Source organism: Gigantopelta aegis, chromosome 6 (genome assembly GCF_016097555.1).
Source record: "Gigantopelta aegis isolate Gae_Host chromosome 6, Gae_host_genome, whole genome shotgun sequence".
NCBI lineage: Eukaryota > Metazoa > Mollusca > Gastropoda > Neomphalida > Peltospiridae > Gigantopelta > Gigantopelta aegis.
This window is the reverse complement of record NC_054704.1, coordinates 99,945,596-99,967,715: the sequence shown is the minus strand read 5'-3', so window position 1 is coordinate 99,967,715 and position 22,120 is coordinate 99,945,596. Positions and strand designations below refer to the sequence as shown.

The 22,120-nt window shown below is 38.6% G+C and overlaps 1 protein-coding gene across 4 annotated transcripts in view; it reads left to right on the top strand.

The window, feature by feature from the left end:
* The window catches only part of LOC121375138 (pendrin-like), a 69,622-nt gene that overhangs the window by 12,195 nt on the left and 35,307 nt on the right, over positions 1-22,120 (top strand). The window contains exon 2 of one of the 4 annotated variants that reach the window (XM_041502394.1): positions 17,931-18,007. The gene's annotated coding sequence lies outside the window, so the exon portion shown is untranslated. Of the gene's footprint in view, positions 1-17,731; positions 18,008-22,120 lie in introns of those variants that run through there. The other 3 variants (XM_041502395.1, XM_041502393.1, XM_041502396.1) reach the window with 3 other exon arrangements.

Here is a 22,120-nt window from a genome sequence, read left to right as displayed (position 1 = left end):
AAGTTGCAATAAGACTCCGTGCCGTTGAAACGGATAAATACCTTTAAAATAGATTAGATCTCGTCTCCACAACCGTTACTTCTCAAATATACGTGCGTTTTAAAAACACCAGGATGACCAGAAACACTTTGGATGTACGGAAATGGATAATCTAAAAACTGGGATCTGTCACTCGATGCAACAGAGGTTGTACGAGTCTAACACGGTGATCGTTTTGTTAAATTCGGTATGTGTTCATCACAGGTTGTTGACCGCAGGTGAATGTTGCAGACTAATCGTTTAAAACGGGAAATGTGTTTAACCAGTGCAGCTGTAGCAAGACCAGGTCGAGCCGTGAACAGCGCATGTTATGCCTTAAGGATCGTCCTGACGACACAACTTATAATTATAGATCATCCTAGGTGTTCCACCTTTAGTGAGATAGTATAACTGGTGAGCAAGAGAGTGGAGTGAGGGATTGCTCACAGCATGCGGCTTGACGGCTCATACTTCGGGGACGGTCAGAGGCTTCTCCTGGGAGATCGTCAACTCTCTGGTGACCGAGGACAAGTGTGAGTGTAACAGCGGCGAGCGCTCGTTGCGTCTGGTTACCTAATCTCGAGCTGTGCATGGGACGCACATAACAAGACACAGCTACTACGTCATCTATGAAACACGGGATGGGATCTAGGTCACGATTAAGATGCGAAAGAACCAGAGATTGAGTTCATTTGTTGAGGGTGTCAGATACTTGATACTTCTGACGTCTGGTCTTCACAAACAAATAGATATATTTTCTCACTAAAGGTCAAAAACTAAACTTCGTGTGTATAGATTACGTCGTATATGCAATCCGGAATATGTCGTGTGTAAAATGACGTACTATACCAACAGACTGAGTACATACGTGTGTACAGAATCTAGTCAACCCATTTCCAGAGACCGTGAATTTCCTACTACCTATTACGTGTACGTATATGTGTATACAGAAAACGGATCAATGAAATCTGACCTTCACAATCGATCCCCTTTCTTTATAATATAAAGCTTCTGTTATTTTCCCCATTTAAAACTGTTCTCGTTTATTGACGTGCACACAACCGAGACATCGATTACTCTATTGGTATATATGGAGAGGGGTTTTCTTATATGCACTTCCCCACTCACCTGATAGCATTTAACATCGTCTTTCGTATATCGGTCGCGAAGCACTGGTTGGAACAGGAAATAACTAAATGGTTAACACTGTAGCCCATCGTACATTTACTCCAGGAAAGGAAAGGAATGTTTGACACTACGGTTAGCTGAGGTCTCACATATTTTGGTTATTATGATACATGGTCCAGTTAATAAAAGAACAAATGGCAGTTGGAATAGGAAAGAAATAGTTGTATAACGACACCTCAGCACATTTAAAACTATGGTTTAGCATATGTTTAGTTAGATACTGGAGAGGGAGAGAGTTAAAGTTAAAGTTTGTTTCGTTTAAAGGAAGGGACAATTAAGGCATTTGGCCTGGTATGCATATTCAACGATATATAATGCACATTATTGCTTAATATCAACAAGTATAATCGTATAGTTAATTAATAAAACGGTTAAATGTGACGGCTATTATATATAACGGGCGCAGCCATTTTGTACCATCCCAGTGAATACTCCCTCTGGCGAGCTGGTGGTTACGTAATACCTAACGTGTCACGTCAGGAATTAGTCTTCGAACTGAAAAAACAAAACATACCTGATTTTTGCGGATGCATCGCAATGTTCTGTAATAATAGCCATCCCAGTAAGCCAGCAACAATTATAAATTATTTTTTAATACAAAATAAACCACCATTGTCAAAGTGTTGAAATAACTGTATTATGTTTTGTACATAAATTAACCCATGTACTGAAATAATAATCGGAGTGTTTTCTTCATTAATTGGTATTTTCTTTCCGTGGCCTGTATCTGTGGTTACTGATTGGCAGGTGTATATTTAGACGGTCCCCAGACACTGTGTCTAGACATTAAAAAGACGTGCCTCTTTTATTAAGATCACAGGGTATTGTGTGATAACCGCATGGATACCCCTCAAATCGTAATGGACATTATCAGTCGTCCTGCTTTATTACTGTAAGTAATTCTGTAAAACCCTTCATTAAGTAGACTTTCCCATCTAAAATCACAAAACTGACCAATTACGTCGTCCTAAAGAAAAGAAAAATATCACTTGGGTATCGTGAGTGGTAGTTTTTGCTCGAACTTACCCTACCAATAGGCCTAATAATATGCATTTTTTCTTTGTTTTTTTTTTAAAAGAAAAATACTGTAACTCCATTTCGTTCTATTGATGCAAATTGAAATATATTTAGTTAAATAGTTTATTATACTATCAAGTCATTTATGTTGTTTTACAAGTCAGGTTGATGAAAGCGAAGCGCCTTGTCGTAAAATAGAGCGTTTGTTTACACTGTGCATAGAGGAGATGGAAGAATGAGTTTCATATTATGGTATGACAGGCAAGCTAGTTTAGTATTTTATTTATTACAAACCAACTGCAAACATACCGCAACGCAGAAGTAAGCAGACGTCGAGACCTGTACACATTATTTTTCTACGAACTAGGTCAGCAAGTGATCTGCGTCACGCTCACGTCACGCCAATATTACACTAGTTAGATATTGAGTGATTGTTATGACATGGGCAATATATTACACTGGTGTGTAATAATTAAATATATATATATATATATATATATATATATATATATATATATATATATATATATATATATATATATATATATCATATCATATAATATCTTACATTTTCAGTGCAATCAAAGTACATGTGATTGGCTATATCTTGTTGACTTTTAGTTGAATTTATCTTCGAGTACTGAACAATTTCTCTTTTTTTTAACCGCGTCTAATACGATACGTTTTCGCTTTAAATCCATTCTGCTGTAATGGATGGGATGGGATGGGAACTCTATTTGCGTGCCCAAATCCACAGAGGTTCAGGCACGCCCACCTCGGATTTAGCCTCTGACTTCGCCAGTGACCAATTCCAGGGCAGGAGGGGAGGGGGGGGGGGGGGGGGGGGGGGGGGAGTCTGCTGTAATAAAATGCGTTACCGGTGTCGTCGTATTTATGCCAAAGCTAAATAGCAACTTAACATGAGGCCATGGTCGAAATATTATGCTTGAGCATAATAACACTTACCTAAAGTTTGTTTATTAATTAAACTTGAGTCGTTGCTGCCAGCACTTCAAAGACCCGACGTAACAATCCGCGATTGAAATAATGAATCTAATGCACCCTCTGTCACGTGATCACTATACCCAAACATGCATGCTTGCGGCTAGGTTGTTGCAAGGTAGTTAGAAGGTTGTTACAAGGTAGTACAAGCAATGCAAGCTATTTGCAAGCTAACATTTAGCTCGCGTAAGGTAGTCAGTATTTCTGCAAGCTTGCTGCATGCAGGTTTTCATTTGTGAAAGCATGCACAAGCTTGCTGCATGCATATCTTCAACTGTGCAAGCTTCCCGCAAGCATGTTTTCATTTTTGCAAGCTTGCTGCATGTACATCTTCAACTGTGAAAGCATGTCTACACTTGTAGAGAAAAAGCTAAGTCCAAATCATTATCATGGTTATTTTTTTTTAATTCATAACTTCTCGTATGATTTATCAAATTCAGTGGGAACAGTAGCTAAACAACCAAACATACATGTAACAGAGTTAGATAGTATTTACAATAATAATTAAAACAAAATTAATATTAATACATACTAATGATAATACAATATGGTTAAAACAGAATCATCTTGTAATGATTGGATTTTCAATTGGCCCCAAAAATAATAACATATTCATGGCCATGAGAGGATGACATGGGCCATGTTTGGTTGTAATTAGCCTGGTGGAATTTGAGAAGATGTTGAAAATGTCTGAGCCAATAAGAGGCCAGGGTGGCCATCTTGGAGTTATCTTGGAAATAACAACACTTAGTAAGTCATGAGAGAATCATTTGGACTAAGTTTGATTGAAACCTGCCTGGTGGACCTTGAAAAGAAGCAAAAACATGTCTCTGTCAATCAGAGGCCAGGACAGCTATCTTGATTTTAAATCTGCCCGAAAAATAACAAACTTGGTCAGGGCCATGAGAGGATCATTAGGAATACATATAGTTTAAATTTGCATGGTGGAACTTGAGTAAAAGTTAAAAATGTCTCAGTTATTCAGAGGCCAGGGCGGCCATCTTGGAATTTTTATTGGCCTGAAAAATAACAACACTTGGTCAGGTCTATAAGAGGATCATTTGGACCAAGTTTGGTTGAATCCTGCTTGGTGGAACAGGAGAAAAAAGAAAACAAGAAGAAACAAACAAATGACTAATTTACACCACAGTGTGGATCTCCAAATAGTGGAGGAATGTAACCTAAAACAAGAAGAAGAAGAAGAATATAGGACCAGAAGCTCGTCGCAAGCGTGCGGGTAGCTCGCCGCAAGCTTGCGGGAAGCTCGTCGCAAGCTTGCGGGAAGCTCGTAGCAAGCATGCGGGTAGCTCATCGCAAGCTTGCCGCAAGCTTGTAAAAAGGTTCCGAATACTAGCTTAAACCGAACAAGCTTGCAGGAAGCGTGCGGGAAGCTCGTTGCAAGCGTGCGGGAAGCTCGTCGCAAGCGTGCGGGAAGCTAGTCGCAAGCTTGCGGGAAGCTCGTAGCAAGCTTGCAGGAAGCTTGTCGCAAGGTTGTAAAAAGGTTCCAAATACTAGCTCGAAACGCGGTAGTTACTACCGTGTAAAATATGCTTGTACAACCTTGTCGCAAGGTACTTACCAGCTAGTTGCCAGCTATATATTAAGCTTGCAATTTTTGTTTGGGTAGCGGCTGTTCTTTCTATACCGAGTGTTGATAGGACACACACACCGCGCCTGCCTAAACAATTCTAGCACTTACCTACATCCGTTAATTGCTACACAATAAACAAAATCAGATTCAGTGTGTACAGCCAGTGTACAACGGTGTTAGGATTTCCCCAATCAACAGATCGCTAGTAATTATGTCACTATAATCATGGGCGTACGACCCGGGGTGGGGGGTGGGGGTGGGGGTGGGGGTGGGGGGTAATTGCCCCCCCCCCCCCCCCAAATTCGGGCAAAACAGTGAGAAAACAGTGGGGAAAATTCGGGCAGTTTTTATCTGGGTAAAATTTCGGGCAAATCAACCCCTCCAGCCCCCCTAAATCAAAGAGTCCCCATACGCCCATGCACTTCTGACAATTTTGCTTTTACCTAAATATTAATATCACTAGTAATAAGGCTTAAATTACATATGTATTTGTTGATTCAGATGTTTGTTCATGTAATTAATGTATATTTATGTTACTGTTACTGCAGATAAATGTATATTATATTGTTATTTTTGCTCTGCCCATATTCGGGTGTTATGTAAATAAAGTATTCTTATTCTTATTCTATAATCAACTTTGTGACCAGACCATGGCGGCAAAATCGAGGGAATTATAATGGCTAAATGGAGTTCGGTTCGGTCGTTGGCGGATGGCGGATACCGAGGGTGGCGTTATATCGAGAGAAATAAACATGAATGGAAACGGTACTTTAAAGGGACACACCCTAGTTACGTTTATTTGTTAACCATTACGGCGTTGTTTTTCGCTATTAAACCCCATTTTTCACAAATAAAATTGCACTTTACTTACATTTTATTATTTAGAATACACATTTCCATTCACCTGAAGTGCTTTTTGGTAATCCTGATGTTTGTAAAACCACGAAATGCATTTTTTGCATTTTTTCACAAAACGTGTTGTCGAGAAAAAAACGTTAAGTAAGCGAGGTCCAATCTATTTTTAATGTCACAGACGTTGGTATATCACGTGACCGTTATCATTTTGGTTCGTTTTGTTTTCTCGTGCACGGTTCGCGCAATCAACATACGATTTGTTGTTGTTCATTTATGAGATTTTTCTTCACAGTTCGTGAACATTTTCAGTAACAAAGTTCAGACAAGTAAGTGTCTCAATACAAAACGTTACAAACCCTTAAAACCAATAATTTTGCAAAGTCTTACGATATCTGGAGAGGGGATACAACCAGGACAGAACAGTTGGAACATGTCCAGGAGAGGTGAAACGAACGCACCCCAAGTCTGTGAAATTTGTCGTGACGTAGGCATTGTTGTGCTTCTACCGGTGACATCAGAATACTAATTTTCAAAATTATTTCAAGCAATTGGGACATGGGGATTCCCATGGTATTTATCGATATAAAACCTGCTTTTTCACTCCATTTGATAAAAACGTGATCTAAGTGTGTTACAGGTTTGTAGATTAACCAAATTATAATTTATTTTCGCTGGATGGAACTAGGGTGTGCGGCTTTAAAGAAAGTTGGCGGTATGCGAGGTTGGCGTTAAATCGGGGAGCAATAAATCGAGGATACACTGTATGTGATATTTTTCAGATCACATACTTTAAGAATTTGATAACTTTACAAATTAGATGTAAATTAGTCGAGGTCTCGGCACTAGGTTTATTGACATTTAAGCAAACGTACTTGGTTGACACTCCATGATTGACGTATGCATTCATAGTCATCAAATAAAAACATTTCAATGGCAATTTGATACTGAAAGCTGTCCAGCGTTCAGAAAACAAAAAAACGTTAAGCATAACTTTATTTTGATGTAAGAACATCCAAAATGACGTCATTCGAGTTTGACGTCATTTCCATTTAAATATACACCGCGCCACATATTCTTACGTCATTTGAATATCTAGTAATGGCGGACTGGAATTAAAGTTGCGCGTACAGTTTACAAAAACACGTTGTATTAAGCTTGAGCTTATATGATAAAGAGATTATTACCCTCGTGTATTTCGGTATCGTCAATATCATATATTAGGAATAAAAATAATGTATTATGCGAGCCTCTGTATTATGCGATACCGAAAAACACTGGTAATAACCTCTCTCTCTCTCTCTCTCTCTCTCTCTCTCTCTCTCTCTCTCTCTCTCTCTCTCTCTCTCTCTCTCTCTCTCTCCCCCAGTGAGCTAAAATGGATCTTTTATATGCACTTTACCATAGACAGGACAGTGTATACATGTATGCCACGGCTGTTGATATACCTGTCGTGGAGGATTTTGGTTGAGTGCATCGAAGGCGATCGATCCTGCGATCCACTGCATCTCTTCCACCTTGGTTTACTGAGTAGGATTGATTTCCTGACATATCGCACCTTAGGCAGACATAGAGTTAATACCCCCACTTCGTGTAGATTACAATCACTAAATGTCCGGAATGTTTGCTCAACAACTAGAAACGAAATAGAACATTTTTAAAAGTATGTTTGCCTAATGCTTTGTCGAAAATACGAAACACATTTGGAAATAATAAACAGCTTTGTCCGATACTGTGTTCGAGTGAGACGTTAAGTGACAAGACCCGGAAATGGCACGAGATGGGAAAAGGTATTGACCATGTCAGAAAATAGCTGGACTCTTTACACCTGTTTACGACCGGTGTACATGTACGCGGAACCAGCCAATCGCTTTTGTCAACACGGAACCGAGAATACACGATTTTTGACGAAAGGGAGGCGAGAAACAAAACATAATTAACGTGTAAACTGAATTTTAAAACTTAATAATTTGATTTAACAATAATTCGAATAATTTAGTTGTCCTCTTTCTTTATTGTGTAGTTAATGATCTGTTAAAATATGAATTACTTTAATTTGTAGTGTATTGTTTGTTATTTATATAAAATGTGTAGATTTAGTACTTGACCTTGAAAATTTCTATTGAAATCAAGTGTTTGTATAACAGGGAAGGAATATTAAATTTTGTTTAACGATATTTGTCACATTAAAACACTATGCAGGCTATGGAGACTTGGAGTCTGACGTATGGTTATTTTGATATTTAGTCTAGAAATGAGAGAGAAAAACTAATAAGCAGCACGGGATTTTATGAACATTTTCTCATATACAATACAGCACATACCACGGTTTTTGATGTCACAGTATTTTTTTTTTTTTAAATCACTTCGTTTTTTACGGCCCCTCCATCTGATTCAGCACATACATAATCCGTCATTGTTTAACCGGTGTCGTCCCATTTGGTCGAAATGCCAATTGGTCGAAATGCCAATTGGTCGAAAAATAAGTACTCGTCTGTTATATAACCACTACCTGATTACCTGTGTATGTAAAATGAACATGGCCTCTTCGTGTTAGTACAAGTTTTGATTATAGACGGACAATGGTTTATTTACCAATATACATAAACGGGCTGCCGTACATGAACATATTTTCTCCAGTTTTTCATAGTTTCTCCATGGCCTCTTGTGAATAAATATGAATATTTTAAAATGTTGAAATTTGTTTTGCTTTTTGTGAAATAAACATTTTTAGATGGAGACCTTTTTTAAATTAATTACAGGCATTCACTACATTCAATACATGGATTATTTCGATAGTTGTCATATTTGCATACTTTATGCGTTAAGCGATATCTATACCATCTATACAATAATAATCGGTTTCCAAATAATCTGGAACAGTTCATTATAATGACTGAGGTAACAACATGCATGTCAATAAGACGATTGAACCATATCTATTGTTGTTTTAGCAGTTCGACCAATTGGGAATTCGACCAAATGGGAGTAAGCCGTTTAACCGTGTTAGTTTCACAGCTGTGGTATATTTCATTTTTAATTCCTTTTGATACTTCTGCAGCTTAACATTCTCTCGAACCTGTACAGTTCATTAATAAGACAGACGTGACACCAACAAAACGAACAGTTCACCATAGCTAGAATTCCAGCACCTCCTTTCGTTCGTACCTGGAACTGTATTAGGGTGATATAATATATGTCATGGTAAACAGTGCCATGACCTCTTAACGTGGAAAAAGGGTCACCAGCTGTCGTAATCTGGGCTACTGTAGTGATTACAGGTATATCAACAGTATTCTTCAGTGGCGTAGGAAGGAGCCAAAAAGTGGGGGTGGGGGGTGGGGGGCACACTTATATTTATACACTTTCACACTAGTATAAAGCAAATATAAAGCAAAATATCTGAAAAGTGGGAGGCACATGAAGACTATAAACGTATGTTACGATTGTCAAATGCTTGACATCCAAGAGTCGATGATTAATTTACCAATGTGCTCTAGTGATGTTGTAAAACAAAACAAAACGTTTAACGAATGGTTATCATCACCATCAACAGCATCATCATCATCATCAGCAGCAGCAGCAGCAGCAGCATTAGCATCCTGGAGTAAGTGAATTCCGTGTTTATACCCACAGAGGCTCAGGCAGGTTGTGTTGAGCATGTCAGTCTGTTGCCTATTGAGGACAGTGATTAATGGACTAAAACCGGTATCGGTGGTGTCGTGGTTACGCCATCGGACTTAAGGCTGGTAGGTACAGAGTTCGTAGCCCGGTACCGACTCCCACACAGAGCGAGTTTTAACGACTCAATGGATAAGACCACTACAGACTCTTCTCTTTCACTGGCCAGTAACTAACTAACAACTAACCCACTGTCATGGACAGATGGCCCAGATAGCTGAGGTATGTGCCCAGGACAGCGTGCTTGAACCTTAATTAGATATAAGCACGAAAATGTACTAGTGGCTACAACAATTAGTATTTGGCTAATTATTTTAACCACTTATTGATACTTTTCAAAGAAGGGACAGTTAAGGTATTTGGCCCGGTATACATATTCAACGATATATAATGCACATTATTGCTTAATATCAACAAGTATAATCGTATAGTTAATTAATAAAACGGTTAAATGTGACGGCTATTATATTAAACGGGCACAGCCATTTTGTACCATCTCAGTGAGTACGCCCTCTGGCGAGCTGATGGTTACGTAATACTTAACGCGTAACGTCAGGAATGAGCCTTAGAACTAGAGAAACACAATCTACCTGGGTTTTGCGGGATGATAAATAGTCATACATTGCAATGTTCTGTAATAATACACATCCCAGTAAGCCAGCAATAAGTATATCCAGCACAATATATATTATTTTTCAATACAAAATAAAATACCATTGTCAAAGTGGTTACACAACAAGTCGAAATAATTAACAATGTTTTGTCCATGCATTAACCTACGTACTGAAAGGATACACGGAGTGTTTTCTTAGTTAATTGGTATATGCTGTTAGTTGCTTCTACCTGTGATTCCTGATTGGCAGGTGTGTATTTGATTGGTAACCAGACGAGCCAATTAATTGACGCTGTCTAGACACAAAAATACATACCAGTATTGTGGAATATTACCTGTCACCCCTAAAATGGTAATGGACATGGTTTATTACTGTAAATAGTTCTGTAAAACTATTGATTAAGTAGACTTTTCCATCTAAAAGCACAGAACTGACCAATTACGTAGTCCCAAAGAAAATAAAACTATCACTTGGGTATCGTTGGGTTGTCGTTTTTGCTCCAACGTAGTATATCAATAGGCCTAATAGTGTACATTTTTCCTTTGGATTATTTAACAGAGAAAAATACTATAACCCCATTTTGTTCCGTTAATGCAACTTAAAATATATTTACTTAAATAGTTTATTATATTATTACGTCATTTATGTTGTGTTACAAGTCAGGTTGATCAAAGAGAAGCGCCTTGTCGAAAATTACTGCTTTTGTTTACACTGTACATACAGGAGATGGTCAGGAGCTGGCGTCACTTCGCCCCAAGCTATCCCACCGGACGTCACAAAAACGAAACAAAATGGCTGCCCCCAGTTAGCAGGAAATAATAATGTTTTTTTTTATTAACTCTAAAATTACGCGTTTTTCATTTGTTAAAGTGTCAGTATGTGTTGGTGGTCCGGGTATGCATCTTTCCAACACATAAGGCTCTTGTTTGAGTTGACCCTACCTTTAACTGAAATTTTGTTGATCAAAATTAAAATATATTGCCAATATTGCTGTGGTGTCCGAAAAGTATAACTTAAGAGTGCCGTTTCACAATTAAGTTATTACGATTGTCAAACACGCGTCAGTGCACATGTGTGTGCCTGTGTGTGTGCGTGTGTGCGCGCGCGCGTGTGTGTGTGTGTGTGTGTGTGTGTGTGTGTGTGTGCATTGACAAATCAGATTGACAAATGTAGAGATTTCTGAACTCAGTCTTAAAATACTATTTTGTCAATGACTACCTCTGTTAATACATTGTAACACGCACTCGGTGATTAGCTTTTAGTGGGCGGTATTCAATAATATATAAATTATATAATATCCATGGGCGAACCGCCCCCCCCCCCCCCCCGAAATCGCTTTTTTTTATAATTTAATATATCTGACATTGATATCTGACATTATTATATTTACTCAACATAGAAATATATGCCCAATATCTCTGCAATCTATTTTGGAACCCTCCTTTTCAAAATCCTATGTATTGGAACCCCCCTTTTCAAAATCCTATGTACGCCCATGAATATCAAACATTTTGGGCCGATTTACGAAGCCTGTTCTTTTTAAACGCAGGTGGTTAAGTATTGTAAATGTCTGTAGTTGTTACACGACTGTAAGACAAAAGCTGGTTATGTAAATTCGGCCAAAAAATGTTATTTTCATATAAATAAAACCCCAACAACAACAGAAACAAACAAAACAAAACAACATCCATTCAAAACACACACACACACACACACCTCCCACACCCCCCCCCCCCCCAAAAAAAAAAAAGAAAAAAAAAAGAAAGAAAAAGAAAAGAAAAGAAAACACAAAACAAAACCCCTGGAGTAGTTTAAAATTAAAGCGTGACAGTTGAACGTCTGTTGGGTATAATCTCTGAAACTGGGCTGTTAGTGGTTGGGATATACGACAAACATAGTCATTGGTATATAGTCTGTGAAACTGGGCTGTTAGTGGTTGGGATATACGACAAACATAGTCATTGGTTATAGTCTGTAAAACTGGGCTGTTAGTGGTTGGGATATACGACAAACATAGTCATTGGTATATAGTCTGTGAAACTGGGCTGTTAGTGGTTGGGATATACGACAAACATAGTCATTGGTTATAGTCTGTGAAACTGGGCTGTTAGTGGTTGGGATATACGACAAACATAGTCATTGGTTATAGTCTGTGAAACTGGGCTGTTAGTGGTTGGGATATACGTCAAACATAGTCATTGGTATATAGTCTGTGAAACTGGGTTGTTCGTGGTTGGGATATACGACAAACATAGTCATTGGTATATAGTCTGTGAAACTGGGCTGTTAGTGGTTGGGATATACGACAAACATAGTCATTGGTATATAGTCTGTGAAACTGGGCTGTTAGTGGTTGGGATATACGACAAACATAGTCATTGGTATATAGTCTGTGAAACTGGGCTGTTGTGGTTGGGATATACGACAAACATAGTCATTGGTTATATTCTGTGAAACTGGGCTGTTAGTGGTTGGGATATACGACAAACATAGTCATTGGTATATAGTCTGTGAAACTGGGCTGTTAGTGGTTGGGATATACGACAAACATAGTCATTGGTATATAGTCTGTGAAACTGGGCTGTTAGTGGTTGGGATATACGACAAACATAGTCATTGGTTATAGTCTGTGAAACTGGGCTGTTAGTGGTTGGGATATACGACAAACATAGTCATTGGTTATAGTCTGTGAAACTGGGCTGTTAGTGGTTGGGATATACGACAAACATAGTCATTGGTTATAGTCTGTGAAACTGGGCTGTTAGTGGTTGGGATATACGACAAACATAGTCATTGGTATATAGTCTGTGAAACTGGGCTGTTAGTGGTTGGGATATACGACAAACATAGTCATTGGTTATAGTCTGTGAAACTGGGCTGTTAGTGGTTGGGATATACGACAAACATAGTCATTGGTATATAGTCTGTGAAACTGGGCTGTTAGTGGTTGGGATATACGACAAACATAGTCATTGGTTATAGTCTGTGAAACTGGGCTGTTAGTGGTTGGGATATACGACAAACATAGTCATTGGTATATAGTCTGTGAAACTGGGCTGTTAGTGGTTGGGATATACGACAAACATAGTCATTGGTTATAGTCTGTGAAACTGGGCTGTTAGTGGTTGGGATATACGACAAACATAGTCATTGGTATATAGTCTGTGAAACTGGGCTGTTAGTGGTTGGGATATACGACAAACATAGTCATTGGTTATAGTCTGTGAAACTGGGCTGTTAGTGGTTGGGATATACGACAAACATAGTCATTGGTTATAGTCTGTGAAACTGGGCTGTTAGTGGTTGGGATATACGACAAACATAGTCATTGGTTATAGTCTGTGAAACTGGGCTGTTAGTGGTTGGGATATACGACAAACATAGTCATTGGTATATAGTCTGTGAAACTGGGCTGTTAGTGGTTGGGATATACGACAAACATAGTCATTGGTATATAGTCTGTGAAACTGGGCTGTTAGTGGTTGGGATATACGACAAACATAGTCATTGGTATATAGTCTGTGAAACTGGGCTGTTAGTGGTTGGGATATACGACAAACATAGTCATTGGTATATAGTCTGTGAAACTGGGCTGTTAGTGGTTGGGATATACGACAAACATAGTCATTGGTATATAGTCTGTGAAACTGGGCTGTTAGTGGTTGGGATATACGACAAACATAGTCATTGGTTATAGTCTGTGAAACTGGGCTGTTAGTGGTTGGGATATACGACAAACATAGTCATTGGTATATAGTCTGTGAAACTGGGCTGTTAGTGGTTGGGATATACGACAAACATAGTCATTGGTATATAGTCTGTGAAACTGGGCTGTTAGTGGTTGGGATATACGACAAACATAGTCATTGGTATATAGTCTGTGAAACTGGGCTGTTAGTGGTTGGGATATACGACAAACATAGTCATTGGTTATAGTCTGTGAAACTGGGCTGTTAGTGGTTGGGATATACGACAAACATAGTCATTGGTTATAGTCTGTGAAACTGGGCTGTTAGTGGTTGGGATATACGACAAACATAGTCATTGGTATATAGTCTGTGAAACTGGGCTGTTAGTGGTTGGGATATACGACAAACATAGTCATTGGTTATAGTCTGTGAAACTGGGCTGTTAGTGGTTGGGATATACGACAAACATAGTCATTGGTATATAGTCTGTGAAACTGGGCTGTTAGTGGTTGGGATATACGACAAACATAGTCATTGGTATATAGTCTGTGAAACTGGGCTGTTAGTGGTTGGGATATACGACAAACATAGTCATTGGTATATAGTCTGTGAAACTGGGCTGTTAGTGGTTGGGATATACGACAAACATAGTCATTGGTTATAGTCTGTGAAACTGGGCTGTTAGTGGTTGGGATATACGACAAACATAGTCATTGGTATATAGTCTGTGAAACTGGGCTGTTAGTGGTTGGGATATACGACAAACATAGTCATTGGTATATAGTCTGTGAAACTGGGCTGTTAGTGGTTGGGATATACGACAAACATAGTCATTGGTATATAGTCTGTGAAACTGGGCTGTTAGTGGTTGGGATATACGACAAACATAGTCATTGGTTATAGTCTGTGAAACTGGGCTGTTAGTGGTTGGGATATACGACAAACATAGTCATTGGTTATAGTCTGTAAAACTGGGCTGTTAGTGGTTGGGATATACGACAAACATAGTCATTGGTATATAGTCTGTGAAACTGGGCTGTTAGTGGTTGGGATATACGACAAACATAGTCATTGGTTATAGTCTGTGAAACTGGGCTGTTAGTGGTTGGGATATACGACAAACATAGTCATTGGTATATAGTCTGTGAAACTGGGCTGTTAGTGGTTGGGATATACGACAAACATAGTCATTGGTATATAGTCTGTAAAACTGGGCTGTTAGTGGTTGGGATATACGACAAACATAGTCATTGGTATATAGTCTGTGAAACTGGGCTGTTAGTGGTTGGGATATACGACAAACATAGTCATTGGTTATAGTCTGTAAAACTGGGCTGTTAGTGGTTGGGATATACGACAAACATAGTCATTGGTATATAGTCTGTGAAACTGGGCTGTTAGTGGTTGGGATATACGACAAACATAGTCATTGGTTATAGTCTGTGAAACTGGGCTGTTAGTGGTTGGGATATACGACAAACATAGTCATTGGTATATAGTCTGTGAAACTGGGCTGTTAGTGGTTGGGATATACGACAAACATAGTCATTGGTATATAGTCTGTGAAACTGGGCTGTTAGTGGTTGGGATATACGACAAACATAGTCATTGGTTATAGTCTGTGAAACTGGGCTGTTAGTGGTTGGGATATACGACAAACATAGTCATTGGTTATAGTCTGTGAAACTGGGCTGTTAGTGGTTGGGATATACGACAAACATAGTCATTGGTTATAGTCTGTGAAACTGGGCTGTTAGTGGTTGGGATATACGTCAAACATAGTCATTGGTATATAGTCTGTGAAACTGGGCTGTTAGTGGTTGGGATATACGACAAACATAGTCATTGGTATATAGTCTGTGAAACTGGGCTGTTCGTGGTTGGGATATACGACAAACATAGTCATTGGTATATAGTCTGTGAAACTGGGCTGTTAGTGATTGGGATATACGACAAACATAGTCATTGGTATATAGTCTGTGAAACTGGGCTGTTAGTGGTTGGGATATACGACAAACATAGTCATTGGTATATAGTCTGTGAAACTGGGCTGTTGTGGTTGGGATATACGACAAACATAGTCATTGGTTATATTCTGTGAAACTGGGCTGTTGTGGTTGGGATATACGACAAACATAGTCATTGGTATATAGTCTGTGAAACTGGGCTGTTAGTGGTTGGGATATACGACAAACATAGTCATTGGTATATAGTCTGTGAAACTGGGCTGTTAGTGGTTGGGATATACGACAAACATAGTCATTCGTTATAGTCTGTGAAACTGGGCTGTTAGTGGTTGGGATATACGACAAACATAGTCATTGGTATATAGTCTGTAAAACTGGGCTGTTAGTGGTTGGGATATACGACAAACATAGTCATTGGTTATAGTCTGTGAAACTGGGCTGTTAGTGATTGGGATATACGACAAACATAGTCATTGGTATATAGTCTGTGAAACTGGGCTGTTAGTGGTTGGGATATACGACAAAAATAGTCATTGGTATATAGTCTGTGAAACTGGGCTGTTAGTGGTTGGGATATACGACAAACATAGTCATTGGTATATAGTCTGTGAAACTGGGCTGTTAGTGGTTGGGATATACGACAAACATAGTCATTGGTTATAGTCTGTAAAACTGGGCTGTTAGTGGTTGGGATATACGACAAACATAGTCATTGGTATATAGTCTGTGAAACTGGGCTGTTAGTGGTTGGGATATACGACAAAAATAGTCATTGGTATATAGTCTGTGAAACTGGGCTGTTAGTGGTTGGGATATACGACAAACATAGTCATTGGTATATAGTCTGTGAAACTGGGCTGTTAGTGGTTGGGATATACGACAAACATAGTCATTGGTTATAGTCTGTGAAACTGGGCTGTTAGTGGTTGGGATATACGACAAACATAGTCATTCGTTATAGTCTGTGAAACTGGGCTGTTAGTGGTTGGGATATACGACAAACATAGTCATTGGTATATAGTCTGTAAAACTGGGCTGTTAGTGGTTGGGATATACGACAAACATAGTCATTGGTTATAGTCTGTGAAACTGGGCTGTTAGTGATTGGGATATACGACAAACATAGTCATTGGTATATAGTCTGTGAAACTGGGCTGTTAGTGGTTGGGATATACGACAAAAATAGTCATTGGTATATAGTCTGTGAAACTGGGCTGTTAGTGGTTGGGATATACGACAAACATAGTCATTGGTATATAGTCTGTGAAACTGGGCTGTTAGTGGTTGGGATATACGACAAACATAGTCATTGGTTATAGTCTGTAAAACTGGGCTGTTAGTGGTTGGGATATACGACAAACATAGTCATTGGTATATAGTCTGTAAAACTGGGCTGTTAGTGGTTGGGATATACGACAAACATAGTCATTGGTTATAGTCTGTGAAACTGGGCTGTTAGTGATTGGGATATACGACAAACATAGTCATTGGTATATAGTCTGTGAAACTGGGCTGTTAGTGGTTGGGATATACGACAAAAATAGTCATTGGTATATAGTCTGTGAAACTGGGCTGTTAGTGGTTGGGATATACGACAAACATAGTCATTGGTATATAGTCTGTGAAACTGGGCTGTTAGTGGTTGGGATATACGACAAACATAGTCATTGGTATATAGTCTGTGAAACTGGGCTGTTAGTGATTGGGATATACGACAAACATAGTCATTGGTATATAGTCTGCAGAGAGTCGTCAACAAATCTAAAACAGAAACAGTTTCAATTCCTGTTAATATTCGTTGGGAAAACATTCGTTTTATATTACTTGACTCACTTTTTATTTACTTCAAGTACAACCAGCCTTTCGAATTGACAGCGTCTGACACATTTTGTTGACTAAACGCACGAAAAAGATGGGGTTTTTCTTACGCCTACGCCAACTTAAGATTTGTTGATATTTTTCTGTTGTTTCTTTTTTTTTCTACGCTGTACTCGCCTTTTTTGTAGCTCATTGACTTCGTTCAGAAATGCTGTCAATCACCAAATGCGTACAAGGTTTTTGCCACTCCCCGAAAGGACCACGAACGTTTAGTGAATGGTCACCCCTCCACCACAAACACACACTCTCATCACTCATTACGGCTCCAAGTGAACTGCTGTTGGAAACACGGCGCTTCGCCTAGCCACCGTGACGTATCTATCAACTTGTCTACCTGCCGACGAGCGCATCTTGTTAAGACAAGTGTCTTGTTTAGTCGTGACGTCACGCCGATGCCTAGCTCTCCTAATGACACCGGAGCTTTATATTCCAGGGATCTCATTTGCCGACAAGAATTGATGTTTACCTGTGATGCTGTCAGTTTCATGCGGTACCACATCAAAGGTTTAGGTAAGTTTTTAAAAATTACTCGTTTTCAGATTTAAAGTAAAATATTGTTGGGTTTTTATAAATTCAAACATGTTAGTATAATATGTATTTTATTTTTCATTTCGTTGTGGTAAATTTTAAAGACTAAAGATTATTTTTTTAAACTTGTGAGATTTTTAAATATATATATATGTAAAAGCGAATTTTTTGTTCGTTGCTTGAGGTAGACATAAAAGATATAAATAAGTTTAAAAGCACATACAGACAAATTAAAAATAAAATAAAAACGAAAACGTGAATGTATATTTATATTTCTATAATTTTTATGGTAAATATTAACAACTAAAAATATATTACAAAAAGTATCGTGTTTCTTTGTTGCAGAATTAAAACATGTAAGTAGAAAAATGAAACGGTTTCAGTTTAGTTAAAATATCAGTACTGTTTGCAAGTAGTTTTATAAATGCATGTTAAATATATCTATGTCTGAGATTTTACTTATTTTCATATTTTATCCATTCGTTGTTTTGTAACCATTTATATGATAAACTTTTAATTAAACTTCTTGAACAACGAAATAAACTGCAACCAATAGCATTGTAACAATTAGCATTGACAATGATATTCACATTGACATAATTCACTATTTTAGAGACATCCGTTATGTTTTGAGGGTGCGTAAGTGTTTACATTGATTTTGTAATTATTGTCACTTTTTGGCCTAAATACTCTTTACAGCTTTTTAGGTGGATGTAATAATGACTTTATACTTTAGATTTACTAGATGCTGTGATAATATATTTACATATCAAAATTCATTTTAAAAATTTGCGAAATGATTATCTATCAAAGGAAAAGAAGGAACGTTTGTTGCCGACACCTTGGCATACTGTATCTACGCCTGTTTGTTGCCGACACCTTGGCATACTGTATCTACGCCTGTTTATTGCCGACACCTTGGCATACTGTATCTACGCCTGTTTGTTGCCGACACCTTGGCATACTGTATCTACGCCTGTTTGTTGCCGACACCTTGGCATACTGTATCTACGCCTGTTTAGTGTTTAAGAGGATAATGGTTTAACCACTTCCAAAAAGACAGAATAGTACATACCACGTCCTTTGATATACTAGTCGAGTGGCACTGGTTGGGAAAGTTGAATTGTGTTTTGTTTGACGACACCACTAGAGCACATTGATAGTTTAATCATCGGCTATTGGATGTCAAACATTTAGATTTTTTGACACAGTCTTAGAGAAAACCAGCTTCATTTTCCCATTAGCATCAAGGAATCTTTTATATGCACTTTTCCACAGACAGGACAGCGCATACGACGACCCCTAGATATAACAGTCGTGGAGCACTGATTGTGATGGGGGAAAACCCCAATCAGAGAATGGGTCCACCAAGGGGATTCGATCGTTCGACCCCCTTCACGTCACAAGAGCTCTCTACCACTAAACTAAATCCTGTCCATTCGATTTTCTATCGATCATATCGATATCTACACGTTGTCTGATCAAATATACTGGTATTCATTCTTTTTGTTCGTAGATTACCTTGTAAACCTTATCAATTTAAAATTCAAGAGAAGACTTACGTTATTACACTGTCCGTCCGTTGATCCATCCGTCCGTCCGCCCGGTTGTCTATCCGTTTGTCAGTTCGTCGGCGAATAAATTTTGTCCGTTTGTACAATCAATCAACCATTTGACTCGTGCTTACATTCACTGAAGATTCAAGCACGACTGTCCTGGGCACATTCTCCGAGATTCCCCGGTGGATGTGTCCAAGATAAGGGGTTTGGTGGGGGTAATAAGGCTATGGAATTTACAATTCAAATCAGAAGACAAAAGATTTTTTTTAAATGCATCATACTAACTAAATTTACAATTAGAATTTTTTTAAATCCCTATTATTTGCGTCAGTACGTTAATACATTCCATACTGTTCCAGGCAGAATAACCAAACACGGCATGCTAAGACACTATGGGCAAGCCGATGGACTACCGCAATTAGGTCGCCTTGACCTACCGTGAAGACAATACTAAACATAAAAAGAAAATCTAGAGCGTAAATATGTGTGGTCGTGTTGATATATTACAGGAAGCCGGCGTGTCGCCTACTGTAATTAGATCACTATTACCTGCGGTTTACGCAACACTCGACATAAAAGAACAACCATGTCTTGTGAAACCTCTTTCTGTAATGTTTGTCACAGAAAGATATGCCTTGACGTGCTAATACATTCTTGGGAAGCAGGTGGGTTACATAGTATAACTAGGTAGCTATGACCTATATTGTATGCCACACTAAACCTATAATGGAGCGGAGCGGATAATTTTATCATGCTCATATACCACGAATGTTTCGAGCACATCTGTCCCGGGTCCTGTCTGGATAGCCAGAGGCCCGACCCGGGACAGAAATACCTACAATGGAAAACTCTTCTGTGTTGAATTTCCTCCATGTTTCTTTACTATAAGATCTTTAATTGTTAAATGATCCGACTAATAACGTATAACGATTAAAAGTACACATTGAGTACATGTTTGTATTCAGAATATAAGTGTCCATATATGAAATGTATCTGGATGTCCTAATGTTTATGGTAGCTCAAAGTGGCTTTTATTACAATGTTAATAATTTTGTACGTACGAAACAAATATATTAGTAAATAAAAAAGAACTTTAGGGTACTAGAAATATTAGCACGACCAGAAGTGCTTTGTATAATATACAAAGTTTGTTTTGTTTAACGACACCACTAGAGCATCATCGGCTATTGGATGTCAAACATTGGGTAATTCTGACTCGTAGTATTCAGAGAAAACCAGCTACACCAGTAACTTTTTTTTTTATATATGCACTTCCCCATGTTATTCGACGTTAAAGCGCTCGCTTGATGCGCGGTCGCTTTGGGATCGATCCCCGTCAGTGGGCCCGTTGGGCTATTTCTCGCTCCAGCCAGTGCACCACGACTGGTACATCAAAGGCCGTGGTATGTGCTATCTTGTCTATGGGATGGTGCATATAAAAGATCCCTTGCTGCTAATCGAAAAGAGTAGCCCATGAAATGGCGACAGCGGGTTTCCTTCCTCAATATCTGTGTGGTCCTTAACCATATGTCCGACGCCATATAACCGTAAATGAAATGTGTTGAGTGCGTCGTTAAATAAACTATTTCCTTCCTTCCTTCCCCATGTCATTCGTTACAAACGCTATTAGTCGGAAACATGATTGGCAGCAAACCTAGAAAGTCTTTTTAATATGGTCAGTATACTGAACTCCATTGAAAACACAACACCCAATTCAGGCGCGGATCCACGATTGTTTTTCTAACAGAGGGGCCCAAACTCGTTGTTGTCAGCTGACGAGTGGACTGGATAAGTTTGCATTTGTTTGTGTGTGTCTTCTGTAATATATATTGTTTGACCAAAAATAGGGGGCTCGGGCCTCTTGGGCCCCCCGTCTGAATCCACGCATGCAATGTTAGTTATTATTGCTATCGCATGTTGATGTCGATAAACCTCACAATAACACTAACCCCTGTATACAGTTTTGGGGTTATTTATCGCTTACCTGAATACATTCAGTTATCAAAACCAGTTAAATGTTGTGGGGGTTTTCTCATATCCTTGATTTTACAACGACAAATCTGCCTGGTGCTTGTTCATTGGAGTTCGTTTATAGCATTGCGACCTACGTAATTTGCAGTACCATGTTATAGCCTGTCTTTGCAGGGCCTACTTTCCGTACATCCTTTTGAACACCCAACATAAACAGAGAGTACTAGTAATACACGAGTGGCTGTCAGATACCATATTTATCTTACGAGTTGCTTCAAAAGTAACGAGTGAAAGTTAGTCTGGGACATTTTTAAACAACGAGTTGTGTCTAACGGATACAAGTAAAATGGTATAGTTTTACATAGCAAAAAAAAAAGCAGCATTAAAAGAAATTTAAACATATTTTTCAAATACAACTGATGTATGGTGCTTATACGTCACAAAACAATCAATTAAAGGCAAAGTTATACATCACAGATGAATCAATTTCGGCCGTGCTTAATTCATTGGGTGGTATATCTTAGGCGGCCGGGTCATCACTGTGGACTATGTAATCATTTGTAGA